Raw genomic sequence first — 19862 nt, 5'->3', positions numbered from 1 at the left:
ATTTTGACCATGAAATATAACGGCCTTCCCCTCTGTCAAACCAACCCCGCAATGAGATGCCTAGTCCCCTCTTATTCCTATGTGCATGGGTATTTCACATAGTGACGTCAGTTGGCAAGATATCTACCCACCGAAGGCCAAGCCATTACACTAATTGCATGCAAAGAAACTTTTTTTCAACAAAAGATATATAGTTTAATGACCAAATTTAATTTTATAAATGAAAATAAAAATTGTATTCCTTTAACAATCTAAATTTTATAAAAATTAGTCTTTTTATTTGCAAAATTAACTTGCATACTAACCCAACGAATAGCGCTAAATTTGCGGTCTCTTATGAATATTTTTTTTTTATATTAACAAATTAATTATATATATTTTATATTAATTTTATGTATAAACTATACTAACAAATTGAATTTATATTAACAATAGCTTCAAAAAATAAATTTTTAGTGAATGCTTATTCTTTTAGTTCCAAAAAATGACTTTGCGCATGCTCAGCCGAACACTGCGCATGCTTGTCCGATTGCATAAATATGAAATCAAAACTCAAAATCGACCATACGGTAGTCGGTACGGTTATACGGTTATCAATTATCGAAGAACTTTAAAATTGTTAGTGATGGCCGTGCCAAGTAAAGTGTGGTTGTATTTTAGGAAATTCGAAAACGGTGTTAAGGTGCGATTCAAGCAGTACCAAAAAGAGATAAGCTTCTCTAGTAACACATCGTCACTTGCAAAACAACTAAAACAAGTTCACAGTATTGAATTATCCTCTTCAAGTTCTTCGACCAAGAGGAAAAGATCCAAGAATTGGACCCCCGGCTCTTCAAATAATCTATCCGAAGAAGAAAATTAAAATAATTATGCCATTCCTTCAAGCACTTGTCAGGTAAGTCTTTTAAAATGTATAGTTTTTTCATTTAAAGTCTTTAACATGTGATTTTAAAAATATATTTAACGTATATGTATTTTACATCTGACAGTTTTTGAACAACATTTTTTATTATTATGATTTCTGAGAAAAATACATATTCTGTCAAACAGTAATTTAGAATAATAAAAATAATGTCAAATAGAATTTTGAGAAAAAATATGTGAAATCATTGTTGTCGGAAAAAATATACCAAATGCAAATAATTGAAATAAATATTATATATATATTAATTATTTTTATTTGGCATATTTTTTTCTCAAATTTCTACTTGATATTATTTTTATTATCCTAAATAACTGTTTGATAAAGGCTGTAACATTTAATAGATAGTAAGTAGAATAACAATAATAATAATAATTTAGATTTGTTCATTGAAAATGATTAAAATGTAAAAAATCATTTTTTTAATTAAATGAATTTTTACAATATTAATCAATTAATTGTCTAAATCAAATTTTATACTACAAATTTTCAATGTTTACGAAAAAAAATTAAAATGAGACAAAATAGGGGGGAAAATTTATAATTGTATTGTTTGTGAGGCAAAGTAAAGAAATTAAATTCTGACGTTACGGCTTTTTCTTCAACAGCTTTTGATTAAATTATTTCGAATAAACATAAATTTAATTCAAACATAAAGAAGACCAAAATAAATATCCCATTAAAGCAATATTTTTCAAAAAAGAGTTAAGAAATCAAAATTAAAAGAAGTATTTTTATGAGGTTAAAATTTTTTTTTACTATAGGTGTGTGTAATGTTTTTTTTTAGTCTTAAAAACTTTTTTAAGTCTTCATTGTAGAACAATAGGTAAAAAGTAAGAGAGGAATTATGATACAATTAAAATGTAGATTACATGAATAAAGTAGTCAAGTTTTCACTGCTGATTTGTTGGAATTATGGTTCAATGAAATTTTTTTAAATTTTACAATAAAAATCACAAAGAATTCATGTTGCAGGCGAACGTTTATTTGAAATTACATTTCAAATTTATACATTACACTATAAAAGTAATAATGGAAGACAAATTACAGTTGAAAAAAGAAGATAAGTTCATTTTTCTTTCAAGTTTAGAACTCTTAACAGCCTAAATTCTGATTGGTAAGTTATGCGCCTAGCCAGGCTTTTTCTAGCATATTTATTTTCAATATATTTTCCTTTTATTTAGCTTGGTTACAAATTCTTAGACGAAAGAGAAATTTTGTACAACCGGGTGCAATGATCTGAATATTTGTTTCATTTCCTCGAAAGTATCAAACGTAGCTTCGTTGACGTAGATGAGAAAGTTTTCTTTATATTCTTAATTAAAAAATCCTATTTTCAAAACAAACACTACACGAAAATATATAATGAAAGATTACCTCTTCTTAAGAATACGTTAAATGTTTCGCGTTTCGTTACATATTTCCGATTCCGGTTTCGCGGCGGCCAGTGGAGGGGGTAACGTGACACAACTCTCCCTAGAGGAACTCTATCACTTCAAAAAAGGTGAGGCTGTGTAATTTCAAATTTGCAGGAGGTTGTGAATGTCAAGGGTGCAACTTAACGCGGCAACTGAGCGACGATGTATTAAACGTTAGAAAATATCTTTTCTTTCAGAATAAACTTTTGAATTATTTTAACTTCCTTTGAGTCATTTGAATTCCGCATAATTCAAACGAATTCTTAGTATTTTTCTCTTTTGAATTCTTTTTCTAAGATTTAATGTCTCACCTCTCAGTTACCATGTGAAGTTGCATCTCGCTAGAGACGTGAGAAATCTCCTGGAACCATTGTGGGAGGTAACCACAGAGGTGTGCGCTGAAAAATCCGTAACTTTGAGCAAATGTAGCCCGCCAGCCTCGATCGTTTACACAGTAAGTAATATTTTGGTTTTTATATTACCCTTTTCAGGACCCAAACAATACAAATTTAATGTTGATTATAAATTATTTTTATATTTTTCAGAACCTAGAGCATTATCCTGTGAATCATCTTGGTACTTTTAATCTAAAATATAGATTACTCAGGGAACTTAAAACGAGGATTCGCAATCTGGAAAAAGTAGGGATCGCTGTGATCGCTACTATCTTCGATCCCCGTTTCAAAAAACGCCACTTCCAGAGTGCTCTGAATGTGGGAACTGCTGTTTTGACAATCGGTAAATATACACTTGGTTTACTCTGATTCATTTATTTCATATATTTTATTGGAAATTCGCCTTTTTTAGTAGAAAATCGACTTTTTTAAAAATTCATCTTTTTGGTTGTAGATTTGTCCTTTAATTTGAAAATGTATGCCTTTTTTTGAAATCCAACTATTATTGGTTGAGAATTCGTATTTTCCGGTTAATAATTCTATTATTTGGTTTTCAATTAAAATGTATAATCTTTAGTAATTATAAATATAATATAACACTAAGTGCTTTTTTGTTTGTTTCAGGAAATCTAATCAAATAAAAAGCCAGGGTGCAAGCGAATCCCGAACTGGAAGCTGGCCGTGTAACACTAGCACCGCCAGCTGGTGTTAACAAAAAGAAAATATGGATCGACCATAATGCCAAGAGGACTGAACAATCTCCTGACACCGACCAGGATGAAGCAGGAGGTATAGCAATAGAGCTTCGCCAGTATTTAAGCAGGCCTGTTGTTCCACAGGAAACCAACCCTTACCAGGAGTGGGACAACATGAAGTCGCAATATCCCCGGCTCTACGAACTGGCCATGGAATATCTGCCAATCCTCGCAGCTTCAGTTCCGTCGGAAAGGCTTTTCTCGAAAGCAGGCCTTTTAGTAACGAAGCTACGAAACAGGCTTTCAGCGAAACATATTAACCAGTTGGTATTTCTTTCGTCAGTTGAACGGTAATTTTGGATGTGTTGAGATGCATAAATTTTAAGGTTAAAATTGTAAATACGGCAAATACATGTAACAACTGATGTAATTAGCAGACGGGTTTATTCATAAAGTGATTAAAAATAATAAAAATTTAATAATCTAATTATTATATATTAATTTAATTTTTATTAGTAATTTAATTATTCTTTGTTTAATTAATTAATTAATATTATTTAATTAATTTTATTATGATTATTTAATTATTTTAATTATGCGCGGGCTTTTTAACATATGCGCAGAAAAACGTGGGATGGGGAACGCGAGGAACCGGAACCGAGTCCTGATAAGAATTAAGCAGTCAAACCAGGCCCCAATTTTAAATTTTTTAGTCCACATTTAAAAAATAAAGTTAAAAGAAATGGAAAATGATCAGTTCTCTTCACGTGAAAGACCGTCGGTCGTTAAAGAAAACAAGTTTGTCAACTTGGAATCTTTGAGTGCTGGGTGAAGGCAACTCGAGGCCTGAGGCGCAACTTTGATTGGGGCCCTTAGAGATAAATCGGGTAAATAGAACGATTTGAATTGTTTACAAAAATGGAAACTACAATTTTCGATTTGACTAAAAAACGTCGAAATTACCTCAATATTTTTCAAGCACAATGTAACAGACCAACTGAACAGCTGGCAATCAAAAGGGAATACGCCCAAAACGCCGTCGTCTCAGTTGGTCCCTGGGTCATCTTTCTCACTTCTATCTTTTTTAAATATTACCTATTTAAAAAAGTGTTCGATACTTTGTTTTTCTTTCAAATATAAAATACTTCGAAATCAGAAGAAAAAATAATTCCGTAAAGAAACGTGTAGTGCAAGAACTTGCTTGCAGGTTAAAAGCGATTCGAGTCTCACGAAGGTCGGATGAAAAATATTTATTTGCTTCCTCCTTGCATTCTTAATCATTTTATTAAAAAAATTTTTAATCGTTCTTTTAAAAAATGAAATGCATTCTTAATCAACTTAAAATGTTTTCGAATTCTTTTTCCTTAAATATTTTTCTTTAAAAACGCACAAATTTTTTTAATCATATAAATTATATTTGTATTATTTTCGTGATAAAAAAGAATTATGTAAGTATATGGGTAATTGCCAAAAGGTTAACAATTTTTTAATCTTATTTTCAGGAATTCTTTTCATCAATTTGATTATTGGACGTTAAAAAGGGATTCTACATTGGATTGTTTTCCTATTTAAATATCCTAAATTTTAATTTTGCTGACTTGGATTGGAGGTCATTTTTATTTCAGGTTTGTTTGGGGCTAGTTTGCCTTTTAAACTTTCACTTGATTCTCAGTTGTCAGTGAGATAACATCGTGGTAGGTGTGCTGTTCCTGCTAGCAAAAAATTTTATTTTCATTTTATTTTATTTTGATATTATTTTATTTTAATTTTATTTATTTTTTATTTATATTTTTTCCATTTTATTTTATTTTTTTAATATTTATTTTATTTTTATTTTATTTTATATATTATTTTGCCTTGATAAGGGTGTTGTATGAGTGCCAAAACATTGTGATTATTACATATTTTTAAAAAATTCTTTTTATTAGGATTAAATAAAAAAGAGAAGGAAGGGGATTTGGTTGGTTGCCTTCTCATTTTTCTTTCCTCCTTTTTATTTTCGTCCGAAGTAAGGATGAATCAATTTCTTTTCTTCTTTTTTTCTTTTTTAGGAGGAAAGGAGGGGGCGGGGTGTTTCCTTTTTTCAGATTCCAATAATATCCGCATTAAATTTTCTATAATCAACGACATTTTGAAAGGAAATTTTCTACAATCATTGAATTCATTGACTGAAAAACTTAATTTTGTTAGTTTTATTTAGAAAAACTTAATTTTATTATGTTTTTGTAAATACAAATACTTATAATATTCTCATTAAATCTATACTTAATTATTTAAAATAGCAACATTATATGCGCGCTACAGTACGCGAGAAGCATCGCATGGCCCATCAATAATATAAAAATATAAAGAAGGATACTTTGATTTTAATATTAAAATGTATAGTATGTATGTTATGTATGTATTCAATCTCTCCCTTTTACGGGTTTGAGGTCCTCCACTCCCTGTACATATATTTACAATCCTATCCTTAGTCTGACTTAACTACTACTTATATTCTACTCTTTCGCATTACGTAGGATGAACAATAGTCATATTCGTAAAATTAATTCTTAAAATGAGCGAGCTTCCACGGCTTCCGTGTTCTCTTACCATAAAAAATGCATTTTTCACGATATTGCAAACAAATTACGTTTTTTACTGTCCTTTTTCAGGATTACCCGTTTGGCTCTGCCCTACTCCCTTGCTTCTTCCAATTTCTTCATCCACTTCACACCCTGTCCACTACCATCCAAGATCCATCTTACACACGCATCCACACTTAACTGTCCCTCTTCCTCTCCTGTACATCCTTCTAATACATGTGCACATGACTCCATTTCGTATCCGCACACTTTACATAAATTCTCCTCTCCATCCATCCAATATCGGCATGCTCTCACTCCTTCTGCCATTCTAAACCTTACAACCCTACTCCATTTTTCTTCCTTTTTTATTTTTTGCAGAAATTCTGGTTCCGTCAACCCTTTGACCATCATATACCATCTATTGTACCCTGAATCTATTATCTTTGTCCATCTCTCTTCTCCTTGTTTAACAAATAGCTCTAACTCTATATCCTGCCACTCCATAACCTCTTCTCGTATATTACAAGCCCTTCTCATTTTTCTCCTTTCCTCCTCCCATTTTGAACTTCCCATTTTCCGCTCATGCATGCTCTCTACTTTCCTATGTTCCTTCCATCCCCAGAGCGCCATACCATAACACAACACCGCCCAAACCAACGCATCAAACAACCAGACACTCATTTTCCAATCGTTCTTAAACCTTCACTTTCCTATACCCCATACTGGGCCCATTGCTTTACTCGCACACTCAATTCTTTTCCTCATCTGCAGTTCGTTTCCCCCTTCTGCCTCAAACCAAAAACCTAGGTAACAGAACTCCTCCACAATTTCCACTTTTTGTCTGTTCATCTTCGAAACATAATTTATTTTGCTCTTTCTATTTCTGAAGCACATCACCTTTTCTCTTATCTACGTTCACCGTCAGATCTTTTGCTCCCACATACTCTTCGAAGATTCTTATCACTAGGTTCATTCCCTTCTCATCATCTGCTAACAGAACTACATCGTCCGCGTATGCTAGAGAGTATAGTTTGCTATTGCCCAAAACCGTTCCTCTTTTACTTTTCTCCTTTAGCTTCTCTTCTAAGCCTACCAGCAGGATATTAAATAGTAACGCACTCAACGGGCACCCCTGCCTTAGACCTCTGTCTGTCCAGAAAACCTGTCCTTTTTTTTCTTTCCTATTTTCACCCTAATCCTAGGTTCAGTAAAAATTTCTTTTATCCTCTCCACCAAGTTTTCCTTTACACCCCTCTCTTTCAATGCCTGCCATAGCACTTTTCTGTTCACTGAGTCAAACGCTGCTTTGAAATCTACGAACAAAGCGACAAGTTTCCCTTTCTTTCTCCCCAAATTTCTGTTAACTAAGTAGATAAGGACGTGGATGTTGTTTATAGTTCCCATCCCTTTTCTAAATCCCGTCTGATTGTGTCGAATACTTTATTTTTGTTCTACCTGACTCTCCAACCTTTTTCTTAACATTTCTGCATATATTTTATAGCCGACTGACATGAGAGTGATCCCTCTGCATTCCTCTACCTGTTTTCCTTCCTCTTTCTTGACAAGCGGTACCACCAAACCCATCATCCACTCTTCAGGCCAACCTTCCCCTTTCCAGACCTTGTTGTAGATCTTCCCCATCCCATCCCTAATCCCTTCTCCTTCATACTTCATCGCTTCGTTTTCCATCCCACCTTCTCCTGTCGCCTTGTTTCTTTTTAGCCTATTTATTGCCTCATCCACTTCTTCTCTTGTTATCACATTCCCTTCCTCTATTTCTCCTTGGACTATCCTACACTTTTCCCCTTTGATCTTATTTTGCGCTCCCCCTAATAGACCCTTGAAATAATCTGTCCATTCCTTCATTTCTATTTCTTCGTTAAGACCCTTCCTTTCCCCTCTATCCCTATTTATCACATCCCACACCCGACCTTCTTTGATCGCTTTTTCTACCTCTGCTTTATATTCTTCATTTTTCCTTTGTCTTTTTCTTTCCAGCATCTTCTCATGTTCTTTTTTCCTCCTGTTATACTCTTCCTTCTCCATTTCCCCTTTTCTCCATTTTCTTACACACTCTTTCATTCTCTCTTTACTCTCGCAGCATTCCTCGTCCCAACAGCCTCTCTTTCCCCCTACGACGATGTCAGGGATGGGATGTATTGGGAAAAAGAAGAGAATATAAAGTTTATAATATGTGAACGGGAGGAGGAAACATGAGAGCATGTATGGGAAGGATGTAGGAAAGTAATGGAAGATTGAGGAAGCTGCAAGAGAATGTGGTTAAGATTCCAGGGGAGGATGGATTAGGAGAAGAATGGATAAAAGAGTCGAAGGTTGCCAGAGGAGTGAATGTTAAAGAATGAAAAAAAGCATGTGAAAAAAATGGCAAATTGGTGCTCGCTTAGATTAGAAGCGTCAATATTTTAAGTAATGGTAATGTAATATCGTAAGTGGACTAAGATGCATTCGTGTTCTCATTCTCTCTCTCTCTTGCTTGTACTCTCGCTTTCAATCGCTCGCTCACTCGTTCGCTGGCACGTCCTAAGTTGCGCTATCACAGCAAATAGAAATAAGGAGTTAGATATAAGACTTTATGTAAATAGTTGTAAATAATTGCAAATAGTAAGGATAAACTATATAGGAAAATATGTAGGAGGAAAGATTGTAAGGAATGGAAGTCATGTAAGCCCTCAGGGGACACATACTGAATACAGAAGAAGAATAACCTTTCTTTGAAATTATAAACACATTGATGTATACAACCGTTCTTTAATGCTTTTTACTCAATCTGTCAAATTTTAAACACGATATCTCAATCCGTGTGGACGCAGTGAGCACAGTTTTTTTTTTTTTTAATTTTGTACATTTGTTTCTTCTCGGATAATTTTGTTCGAATTTATTACGCAAACGAAATATACAAACGCAATTTATTGTCTCATTTCCTAAATTCCAAACTTATATCCTTGCCTTTGGACATGGTGAACGCCAAAAAAAAGTTCATATCCGAGGACTGTTTTGGTTAATGCGTTAGTATGCACGCAAGCCTATTACGTGCACGCGCACGTTAGTTTCAAGGCAGCGCGCACTCGCGCGCGTCTGACTTTCAAATAGTGTAGGGTTAGAGCGGGAAAATTCAGCTCGCTCCTTTGGAATTGGGAAGTTCGTAACCATGGAGCGCTCGTATCTTTGAAAATCGAAAATCAGAATGCGAATGAGGAGCGAAAACACCAACTGTGATATCAAAATCAGCAATACAGACCGGAACTAAAACAAAGATTTTCAAATGGAAATCCTAGACAAAGCCATTTTCAATGCGATTGCTGATATACTATAAATCAAAATAACGTACACGGTGCTTATTAAAGGCTGAAAACAGCCAACGAAATCGCACATCGTCAAACATCTAGACACATATACAAATGATTGGAGTCAAATAGGATTTCACGTGACAGATTTAAAAGATCATAATTTTAAAATGTTAGTGGACGTTAATTAGTTAATACGTTAATGGCCACGAACAGGCAAAATAAAAAAAATTTTTTTTAAAAAACAGTTATTAATCCCCACCAAAATAGGTCATTTGAAAAAATATTTGTGGTTAAATAGAATTACCACAAATTCAAATTCAGAAACCGGTAATGAAAGATACCGATCAACATACCTATATGAAGAAAGAGAAAAAGAAATATTCCTATCAAAGCTTGCGAAATCACATGCAAGGAAGTTACAAATTTACAAATTTACTGAGTACAGGGGCATAGTGCCCCAGACCTTAACACGCGAAATACAAACGACGCAACACTGACACGAACTAAGGTGAGAGTAAAAGTAGAAAAATAAATAAGGATACAAATAAAATAACCAGTAAGGACAGAATTAACAATTAAAAAATTTAATTAAAAGAAAAATTAAAAATTTAGGAACAGAACTGAAACCGACCCAACGATCTAAGCACGTACTAAATGTACTGGGCCATCTAACAATTAAGCATTGCTATTATCATGTATCCCCCAAAACTTCAAATTTTATGTATGAATTTATTTTTAAACAAAGAAAGATGTAAAACGGTCCTGAGTTTATGGGCGTGCGCACTAGATATGATCAGTATGGTATAAACAGTCGGGAACGGTGACTACGTGTATGACATTCTCTATAATAAATAGCATAGTATAATATGTAATATATTTGTTGTTTATTAACAAAAACGACAAACTCAATCGGATTCCTAAATCATTTTAAAAGAAAATGTAAGTGGTAAAAATATGAGTGCACACGAGTTCGCTCCCGCGAGATACCTTTGCGTTTGATAGAGTTACGTTCTGCACGCACACACTGTACAGTGTACACTAGGGTGGCTCGAAAAGGATTTTCTTTTTTAGAGAGCAACGACCCCCCCCCCCCCAATTCCATTACAAATCCGAAAAAAGAAATTCCCTAATTTTTTTCCCCCATGTAAAATGTATGGGGAAAAATCACTTTTTTGAGTTTATGGAATAATTTTTTAGGGTTCGAAAAAATGTGACGGGTAAGTATGGGGACCTGTAGAGAATTATCCCACGAAGAATTTCATGTATCATATATATGGGTTTGACACCCCTAACATACCCCCACGAATACCTGAAAACTACCCTTAAAACAAAAAATGTCAATTCTTCATGAAATCGACAGTTTGAGCACTGTATTCTGGTCTTTTTTTACTTGAAACTATTAATATTGGTCTAATGGAATATTTATTAACATTGGTTAATTAATTTTTAATTATTTAAACAAATGGAATTTGTTTAAATATTTTTTTCGAAAATTTATTTTTTTCCCCTTAAAATTATTACAATCAGTCTACTAGAATATTTAATAAGATTGGTTCATTGATTTTTAATTTGTTTTTTCCCTAAAAATGATTACTATTGGTCTAGTGGGATATTGATTAATATTAGGTCATTCATTTTCAATTATTTAAACCAAAGGAATTTGTTTAAATAATTTCGTTTCGATTTTTTATAAATAAAAATTATTACTGTTGGTCCAGTGGAATATTTATCAGAAATATTTAAGTAATAATTTTTATTACATTTTTTAAAAATAAAATGAATCAAACAATGTTGATAATTATTCCACTGAAGAAATATGAATAATTTTTAATAAAAAAATTATTTGCAGAAATTCCATTTGTTTAAACAATTGAAAATTAATGAACTAATTTTAATAAATATTCTGATAGACAAATAGTAATAATTTTTAGGGGGAAAAACGAATTTTCGAGGTAAAAAAAATATTTAAACAAATTCCATTAGTTTAAATAATTGAAAATTTATTAATCAAAGATAATAAACATATCCACTAGATCAATATTAATAGTTTTAAGTAAAAAATACGAGAATGCAGTGTTCGAAAGGTCGATTTCATGAAAAATTGTCATTTTTGGTTTTAAGAGTAGTTTTTAAGTTCGAAAGCCTTTGCCGTTAACAAAAATATAAACGTCAGATTGAAATTCTATAAACTATTTTTAATTCAAATATAACTACGTTATAATAGATTTATAATTCATGGCTTTTATTATATTTAAAATATTGTAACTAAAAAATTTGAAAGTGAATCGTTTGAAATAGAAAGCCTTGAATCGTTAAAACTTCAAAGAGTTTTTAAACCTTACACGTTACAGGTGTAATTGTTATATTTAAAAATGTTTAATTTGTCAGTGGAATTGTTGAATTGTCCATTTATAAATAACAATTGAACACTCAATCTTTCGAGAAGATTCAAAATTAACGCAATCCTGAAAATGAATTTAAAAATGTTCAAACGAAGAGTGTGTACCGAACATGCTCGGCTATGCGTACAGAAATTTCGGTCTAAATAGCTACGGCCTAAGTTGAAATTAAATTTAGATTTTTGCAATATTCAAACAACAAAATTTAAAAGGTTTTTAAGAATTGTGAAAGGCTTCAAAAAAATACATTTTCTTGTGACACCTAGTTATGTTCAAAATTATTTTTTTATTTTGAAAAATTATTTCAGAATATTAAAAAGATTTAAAAAGATTTGCAGAATATTCAAAAAAGAATCTGGAAGATTTTAAGGAAAGTTTTCAATTTTGCAGGATTTTAATCGTTTTAAAGGATATTAAGAAGTGAAACTTAAAATAATTTAACTTCTTATTTAATAAGTGTTACGTTACAAAAAATTAATCGTTCAATTTTTAATGTTTCTATCTTATAATTACTTAAAATAATATGATTTGGAAGTTTTAAAATTCATTGATTTATTCTCCAATTTATGTTATGAAAATAATAGCGTGGTTTTATATTTTTTAACAAGAAATCTTTAAATTTTTAAATTTATGAAAGTTTAAAAATTAAATATTTATTAAAACTCTAATTCAAAAAGATTAAAATACAAAAAAGTTCAATTTGCAATGACTAGAAATAATTTGTGTGAGCAGGGACAAAACCGAGAAAAACCAAGAATAATTTTTATCTATAAATGGATAAGGCCCATGTAAACAATTAAAACCTACAAACACATTTGCAGCTTTCACATAGTTTTCGACTGCTGTTGATCACCAATACTATGCTCTAAGAAGGCTAAGTACACACTACCAAAAGCCTATGATCATTCTCTTGCCCCCCCCCCCCCCCCCCCCCCCCCCCCCCCCCCCCCCCCCCTTCCGGCCCCATTCGAAAACCTAACAAAGATCTAGGTTATGAGAGGGGATAGAACGTAACTATACCTTACCCCCGAATTTGACAAATTTTCTGGTGGTGGGAGGGAATTCGAGTTTAGACAGTATAGCTTGCCTCACCCCTCCTACACTCTAACCACCGAGCGATCCGCCTCGGCCAGTTAAGGAGACGTCCATGCGACACACCAACGATATTAGAAACATTTTCATATAAAACATTATGCATAAATATGGATAATTATTGACTAATTATTGGAAATCAAGCTGATTAATCGATTTTTAAGATAGTATGCGAAAATCTTCGTAAGTATAAAATTAACCATTTAAGCCCATGTTATGACTAGCTGGAATAATTATTATTGATTTTTATCCTAAAATAGCAACAGCGTCATAGAAGAAAAACTTGTGGACAAAACTTGAAAGTAATTTTTGCAATGCTTAACTCCAAAATATTGAACCCTCTTTTAAATTATATTTGCAATTTAATATACATAATATCTGTAAATTTTATATATTGAAAAAATTTTAACATTATCTAGAATTTTTTTATTTTAAATTTGTAGTTTAGGATAGATACAGTACAAGACTTTTGAAACACACATACACTCAACTGCACAAACATAGAAATGTGTCTCACTGGCCTATTCTACGGCTAAACTAAGCTTATGCGAGAAAAAGCACAAATTTTCAATAAAGCGCCATAAGTAGTTAACAAGTTTAGACCGAGGACCTATGCTCTAGATACCAAAATGCGAATTTCGAAAATCCATTTAAAAAAAAAAAGTAAAAGGAATTTTGCAGTTTGGCTTGCGGGACATTAACAGCATATAAAAAATGTTCCAGAAAATACAAAAAAATCAATTTCGAAAAAAATGTCAGTTAACAGGTTTAGACTACGGACCCTTTAAATAATTAATATATTGCAATATCAAATAATAAAAATAAAGTTATACCTGGACATAATACTACTAGTTTTTTTATGTATAGAAACTTCGTAACTATAACTGATCAATAATAATTCAGTAATTCAACAATTTGTATAAACGTTTAATGTGGTAAGTGCCAATTATTGTAATCAAGTATGATGCATGGTGCATGAAATATGTTGTTTTTTTTCATCTTTACAATTCTGATGAGACTAGAATTTTATATCAAAATGCAAAAACGTTTCAAAAGTAAACATTGTTTATTTCAGAACATATAAGCTCAAGTCCAAAGGCCAAAAGAAAAACTAACTTTATTACTATTTAGGTCTATAATCTACAGACGATCTTTCAAGTTAGAATTCTAAATTAAAAAGAATACTGATAGTAGAAGATTGATTCTTTCAACTTTCAAAATGTGCCGCCAATACATGAATACTTGAGAATTACGCCACTAGGTTTCCAGCAGAAGTCTACCTCAAAAACTGGGAGACCTTTATGGTGGCGGCGCACGGTCTCAATAAAACGAGGATCTCTTGTGATCTAGAAGAGATGCCATTACATTTCTTAAAAGGAGGGTACAATCATATCGAATTTTTTTATCTTAACTAGACAAAAAATAAAAAGGTCCGTTATAGACGAAAAATTGAATAATTAAAAAAAAAATGTGGTACCAACATTCAAAATTACGTAACTCCCGTTTAAAAAAAAAATTAAAAATCCTTTTCGATGTAATGTTTATTTTTATAAATGCTCTCTGCATGAAATTCCTTGCAAACGTAAGGAAATCAAGTTTTTTTATTTGTTTTTGTGTTTAATATTACTTGACGCTATTGGAACTTGGTGCACAAAAATGGCGAAATCTATGAAACACTCAAAATTTACCAACGGCCAACGATAATTCAGTTTAGAGGTTTTAAAAATATACTTTCAAAATTTGTTAGAACTCCAAATGCGGTTCGTGGTTGCGGTATGTGCGCCTACTACCTGGTTTTTCGAAAAAAATCCGGTAACTGCTAAAAAAACGAGAGTAAAGTGGTGTAGCAACGACGTGAATTAAAGCAGGAAGCCGACTAACAGCTACTAGCGCTTGATTGCTCAGCCGTGCTTGATCGTACGAAAAAAATGCACTATCAGTGTAAGTCGCACCTGTCTTGGCGGGCATTTTAAATTAAAATAAAAAATGCAATTTGTCTTTTTCTTTTTGTAAACTCGCTGATGATAATAGATAACAATTTGACGTCGAATTTAGCAACAATAATTTTTTGCAAGAAAAATTTTCAACTCGATATGTGATTGCATGCAGGCAATGGTTTGTAAAAAGTAAGCTCCGGTAATGGAGTTATCTGCAGATTTTGTTATTTTCAATAAGAAATTTACATTTCTTGGAGTGCGAGTAATGTTAGTGTTCTATAAAGCGAGAATAGGTTGCACGATACTTACCTTATTTATACGATTCTACGTAATGCGCCATTTCCTTATGTGTTTTGCATGTTACAAAATAACAAGATATGTGTTTACGAAAAGCTTCCAAACTTGTATTTCAATGAATTTTGCACTGTGAGTTTATCGGTGTGCCGAATAATGTATGATACAAAGAGATTAAGAAAATACCGTATGCGAGAATACGTGTACCGCGACGGATCGTTCTCTAGTCCCTTCTAAGAGTTTTGAAGGATGATCTCAAATAATTGTTGAAAAGTTTAGTGTATTTCGTGATGGCGCGAAAGTTGAATATGATTAAGGAGGTCTTAGTCTGCCGGACTCAAACTTGTATCAATAAACTGATAGTAGCTGAGAATGCTGAATTTTCATTGACTTTGCATGAATCCGGCGAACTCTAGTTTAAACATTAAAATAAAAAATTCATTTCTAAACAATATCTCTATTAAGTTTTCCTATTCCGAAATTGACTTTTACGGGCATCGAGATTGGACTTTTTACGGACTTTTACGAGATCGACTTTTACGGACAGTGCATTTTTGATAGTACGATCAAGTACGAATGAGCTATCAGCGCGAAAAAGTACTAATCGACCTCCTGTTCAATTCAAGCTGTTCCTACAAAACTTTACTCTCATTTCTTAGCAGCTACCGGATTTTTTTTCAAACAGCCAGATAGTAAGCGTACATTCCGCAATGGCGAATCCGCTTGCGGAGTCTTGACAAATTTTCAAAGTGAATTTTTAAAACCGAACTATCGTCCGCCGTTGGTAAGTTTTTCGTGTTTCATACATTTCGTCATTTTTGTGCATCACGTTTTAACAACCTTAAACAAATACAATGACAACATTTTTCATTTCAACGATATAATTTTCAAACTGTGAAAGAATCTCTTAAATAAAGTACAATCAAACTCAAAGACAGTCGCGGTTTTGGGGCTGACCACGGACCTGACTTTAGCATATCGAAACCGGACATAGTACAAATCCTAACGCAAGCAGTCAGGGGCGTGTGTACCATTTCCGGTAGATTTTACTGTGCGGTGAAAAAGATTTTAAAAATTGTTCTTCTAAACGGAGACAAGGGTAAATTGAATATTTAACGGAAATGAGGAGAAAAGTTTGTTTCTTCACGTCAGAATAGATGTTTTACCTGCTTAAGTGCTTTAAATGTTTGCGGACAGCTGAACAATTCGTTTAAAAGAAGAGCTTTCTCTTGCATAAACGGTCCAGGTACTAGGTCGCTCACTCGAATAACCCTTCGGTGACCGCAATATCCAAAACCAAATGAATATTTTTACCAAAATACTGCACGTGAATGCTTAAAGTTGAAAAGCACCCACTTTTGCCTATTTCGTAATTTCAAAACCAGAAATACAAAGAAATTATTTAACAGAAAATCACTTCCTTTTATAAATATTAGACTCACGAAAAACACAATTTTCACTATTCTGATGTTAAATTTTGACAGTTTGAGATTCTTTTCTTACTGAAAAAAATTTTTAACTGTCAAGTCTTGACGTCAGAATACAGTGGAATTCCGATATCTGGACTTGATCGGAACTCTCTTTTTACTCCCTCTCTATCTCTCTACCTCTGTCTAACCAATACTTCTCTTCTGCTTTGGGGTTTTCTCGAATCGTAGAGCCTGCTGGCGAAAGTAACGATAGCGCCACCAATTCCGAAGAAATTTAAAGTTCAATTAAACATGAACAAAAAATCGTGTAGTACATAATTGTTAAAATAACTTTTAGATATATACTCCCGTTTCAGATGGAGCTGTTGTCAATATTACCAGGCCCATTGTAATCATTCGATCACAAGAAATAATCCAATCAGTCGCGTCGGATTCAGTTGGTATCGGAGCCCCTCTGCTGCTCGACGCGAGCTCGCCATCATGCTTATTCTTGCGCGCCTCTCACTTTGAGCGAACTGTCGGACCTTCATGACGCAGTTACACAGGTAGGCTGTTATGGTAAAGCCCCTTACCACAACGCTCCTGGTTTGTCACGCCTGAATAAGCACCCTCCCTTTCCCAGCTCCTCTCGCCCATAGTCGCGAAGCGCCGTCAATTCTCAGAATAACCATCACCGGGCGCACTATGTCCGAGTTTAACCGTAATTAAACCACCGCATCGTAGTTCAATGTCTTAGTCAGAGCTACTGACGTCAGACCTATAACTCAAAAATATATTATTAGGAATTATGTCTAATTATTGTAAAAAATTTAGTCTAAACAATATTTCAGTATATCAGTTTATTGTAGAAAAAATTATTTCACCTCAAAAAAACTGTTTCAAAAATTATACTTTTCCCGATTGACTTTTAAGCAATTCAAATATTAATTACTTTATTATATACATTTAGAAAAGAATTACAACATTCAGAACTCAAAATTAAAATATATACTGCAAATTATTGTGAAAGTGCTTTAAAACCCACTTTTTTTACAAAATAGACCATACGTTGAACATAGTTTAGAAGATATCCGTGTTTTTGCGATCAAATGCTCTATCTGGCATCATTCTACTTTTATTTTTCGGAAGTGGGTAAGATTTATATTTAAAGAAAAAATATGAGACATGCGCTTATGGCATTTGCTAACTTTAAATACATTTTTCTTAAAAAGCGACTCTGTTCAATATTTTCGAAAAAGATTATTTATTACAAGAAACAAATTTTATAACCAAAGCTTCTTATGTCATATATTACATAAATTCGAGAAAGAGAGAAAAATAAATCTATACCGACAAAGTACACCCTTCTTTTGCAGAACGTTAATATTTATATGCAAAGCATTTCGAGTATCAATACATAATATCCTTCAAATTCCTATATACACGAACTTGAAATCTTCAAGTCTATTCAACAAAAAAGGGATTCAGCTAAAGTCTGTGAAAACTACACACTAGGAATTAATTATTGCTATAATTTTACAGAGACGAATTTACTCTATGGCGGAATGTGGAAGACACGTTGTTGTCTCTTTTATTCTTTTCGAGTCACACCTACAATTTTTAGTCAGGTTTTGAAATAAAATACGGCAAATTATTTTCAACTTACCACCGGAAATCAAAATTATCGGAAAAATTATGAAAACTCAATCTATATAAAATCTACGTAAAAGAATCTACATAACACACGTTTTTTTTATGATTTTCACTTTTTGCGTTCCAAAAATTTTCATGATAAAACCTTGAATAAATTTGTTGCTAATGCTCACATTTAGTTTTCATTATAAAATATCATAACGGGCGTCCCCGGACTCTTTTTTGAGGGATATTAACAAAAATTTTATTGTGCTAAATAAAAATTGTATGCATATGCATTATTTTGAGGTTACGTCGTTTTTCATTTCTGCCTTTCCGATAATCTGGAAATTATTTATGAAATAAACTTTTTTGATCGCCTACAAACAAGGTTAGTTCCGGGAGATTAGTTACTATGTTTATTTACAAGTCCAAAGTTTTCGGCCAAAAATATTGTGTAGTTTGGAAGTAACGCTCGGGTGAATTGTAATACACATAACCTCGAAATATACACGCATGTTGTTGGCAATATCAACAATTTATTGATAAAAAACACAAAAAAGGTGTGTGGGGACGTTCCTTAGCATGTTCGCTATCATTTCCCAGATTTTGAAGGCAAAATATTTCTTATCCTAGGAATAAAGTCGGGGGAATCTAACACTGGAAAAATCGATACTATTTCCTAAGCGCTATGCAAATTAATCACATTTTGCTAAATTAACACTTTTTTTAATTAACCTACAAAAAAGTGTGTGGGGACGTCAGTTAGCATGTTCGCTATCATTTCCCAAATTTTTAAGACAAAATATTTATTATTCTAGAAAAAAAGTCGGAGGAACCTAAAACTGGTAAAATCGACAATTTTCTAAGTATCACATGCCCTTAAAGGGTTAGTGATCTAAACTTTCCATTTAAAGTGTTCCACATTTCAATGAGTTTCAATAAATTTTTTCGAAAAGCAAGACGATGCTTATTGCAAAATTAAAAACGAATATCAGTGTCGGCACTGTTTTTAAATGCTTTTGTTTTATAATTTCTTTATTACTGCACCAAGAAAAATCTTTTCAATCTTAATCTTAAACAATTAAGCTAAAATAAATAATAAGCCCTAAGTAAAATCCACATTTTTAATTCATTCGAAATTAAAACTTGAAAAAAAAAATTCCTTAAGAGACATATGATGGCTGCAGTACGTACTTTTTTGCATGGATAGGTCACAGTAACCGACTGAAGAGCGGGAGGTGGTCAGCGAGAGTACTGACAGTGCTGGTAGTGAATTAGTAGGGGAGGACATTTCAAGAAGAACACGACAGCCAGTTCCGCGTGGCCCGGTGTCGAGTGGCGCGTCAGGGAGAGGGAAGCATCGGATCAAAGGAAGCAATAAGGCAAGGGAGAGAAAGTGCAGTTCAAGTGAGCGGTAGGATCTCCTGAAAAGGAAAGGGGACAGCAAAGAGAGTCCGGGAAAAAGCGCGCTTGAGCGTCCCTTTAAATAAAACGTACGAACACGATGGTCACCCCCCCCCCCATGGAGGGGTGCTGATAGGCCAGGTCAGAGGGTTAAGAGAGGACGTAAGGGGGGCTATGAAGCAGATGGAAAGTATGAGGGAGGACCTGAAGGTAAGAGATGAAAGATAGGAGGAGGTAAAAGAGCTGAGGGATAAAGTAGAAGGATTGCAGAGGAAAGTGGTGTCAGCAAGGAAGTAAAAAGAGAATAAAATAAAGGAAATGGAAGAAGATATTAGGGTGTGGAAGGAAAGAGCGGACAATAGGTTTGAGAAGTTGGAGGGCAGGCGG

At 33.1% G+C, this 19862-nt stretch overlaps 1 protein-coding gene and 1 long non-coding RNA gene across 3 annotated transcripts in view; one reads left to right on the top strand and one right to left on the bottom strand.

Moving 5' to 3' along the window:
• LOC117177753 (probable DNA mismatch repair protein Msh6) overlaps window positions 1-19862 on the bottom strand; it is a 253143-nt gene that overhangs the window by 170478 nt on the left and 62803 nt on the right. The window lies entirely within an intron of this gene.
• On the top strand, window positions 2571-3853 carry LOC117177756. Its single transcript, XR_004467759.1, has 3 exons — window positions 2571-2794; window positions 2886-3078; window positions 3360-3853. It is a non-coding gene; the product is annotated as an uncharacterized LOC117177756 (long non-coding RNA).

Source organism: Belonocnema kinseyi, chromosome 8 (assembly GCF_010883055.1).
Source record: "Belonocnema kinseyi isolate 2016_QV_RU_SX_M_011 chromosome 8, B_treatae_v1, whole genome shotgun sequence".
NCBI lineage: Eukaryota > Metazoa > Arthropoda > Insecta > Hymenoptera > Cynipidae > Belonocnema > Belonocnema kinseyi.
The sequence above is the reverse complement of the archived record's forward strand: the minus strand, read 5'-3'. Positions and strand labels throughout refer to the sequence as shown.